This window comes from Schistocerca americana, chromosome 3, assembly GCF_021461395.2.
Source record: "Schistocerca americana isolate TAMUIC-IGC-003095 chromosome 3, iqSchAmer2.1, whole genome shotgun sequence".
In the NCBI taxonomy this organism is placed as follows: Eukaryota; Metazoa; Arthropoda; class Insecta; order Orthoptera; family Acrididae; genus Schistocerca; species Schistocerca americana.
Window position 1 is genome coordinate 786,214,444 of NC_060121.1, and position 1,407 is coordinate 786,215,850.

Below are 1,407 nucleotides of genomic sequence, written 5' to 3' on the forward strand. Positions count from 1 at the left end.
TCAAGGACGGGAGCGAACGGCCTCATGATGTGGCCAAATATGTGTGTGTAATAAAAAATCAATCGTTCTTTTTACTTCTAAAAGACTCCCAGTTGTAGACGTCGCCGTGAAAGACAGAAGACCAATCAATATGAGCCACACAAACATCTGTCATCGGCAGATGTGGACACGCCATTATGGAAGCTTTCAGAGGAACACCTGTACGTGTTGTGAAGTTTATGTTTACTATCGCTACACAAAGCGCCTTGTCGGCGCAGCGAGACAAATGGGACTTCCCATTCTGGAGTCTGTCGGGACGACTCTCAGTCCGGCTGGTCAATAGAGTACCGGCTGAGTTTCCCGGAAGGACTCGCCTCCCGCTGGGAGGCCTGCAGGTCTTCAGCCTCGTGACAGGTACCGGCGCGCTGCTGTCTGATTGGTCCGACCACCCTTGGCGGAATCGCTTCCGTTCCTTCCTGCGAATATGGTCCTTTTCTTTTGTCACTACGTGACTATACTGTAAAGCTACTGAACGTTTCAAAACTTTGCTGGACCGAGCGAGGTGGCTCAGTGGTTAGCACTCTAGACTGTCATTCAGGAGGACGACGGTTGAAACCCGCGTCCAGCCATCCAGATTTAGATCTTCCGTGATTTCCCTAAATCGCTCGAGGCACATGTCGGGATGATTCCTTTGAAAGAGCACGGCTGATATTCTTCTCCATCCTTAACACAATCCGGACTTGTGCTCCGTTTCTAATGACCTCGATGTCAACAGGACGTTTAACCCAATGTTCACTTTTTTTTAAACTTTACTGGACGTGCCTTTGATGACATCTACACTACCAGTCGAAAGACTGATGATCCATGATAGAAACTATAAGCTCCAATTTATGTATAGACACACTCTACAGACTAAATCTACATCTAAATAGATCAACAAAATAGGAATTTTCTATCTTCACCACGAAGTACACTGCAGTAAGGCTCAGATTTTAGCTTTTTCAAATTCCTGAGAACAGCTGTACCAGCTCTTGCGTTTCTGCAGATAAGATTTTTTTATTGTTTTTTTTTTTTTACAGAGATTGCAGTCCAAAACGTGCGTAAATTACTCCATAGATAAAGAAACTTCCTGGCAGATTAAAACTGTATGCCGGACCGAGACTCGAACTCGGGACCTTTGCCTTTCGCGGGCAAGTGCTCTACCAACTGAGCTACCCAAGCACGACTCACGCCCCCTCCTCACAGCTTCACTTATGGCAGTGAGTCGTGCTTGGGTAGTTCAGTTGGTAGAGCACTTGCCCGCGAAAGGCAAAGGTCCCGAGTTCGAGTCCCGGTCCGGTACACAGTTTTCATCTGCCAGGAAGTTTCACATCAGCGCACACTCCGCTGCAGAGTGAAAATCTCATTCTACTCCATAGATCTTCGGTA

General features: G+C 47.1%; 1 non-coding gene across 1 annotated transcript; it reads right to left on the reverse strand.

Moving 5' to 3' along the window:
- Positions 1-1,126: 1,126 nt before the first annotated feature.
- On the reverse strand, positions 1,127-1,201 carry Trnas-cga. Its single transcript has one exon. It is a non-coding gene; the product is annotated as a tRNA-Ser (tRNA).
- Positions 1,202-1,407: the final 206 nt, after the last annotated feature.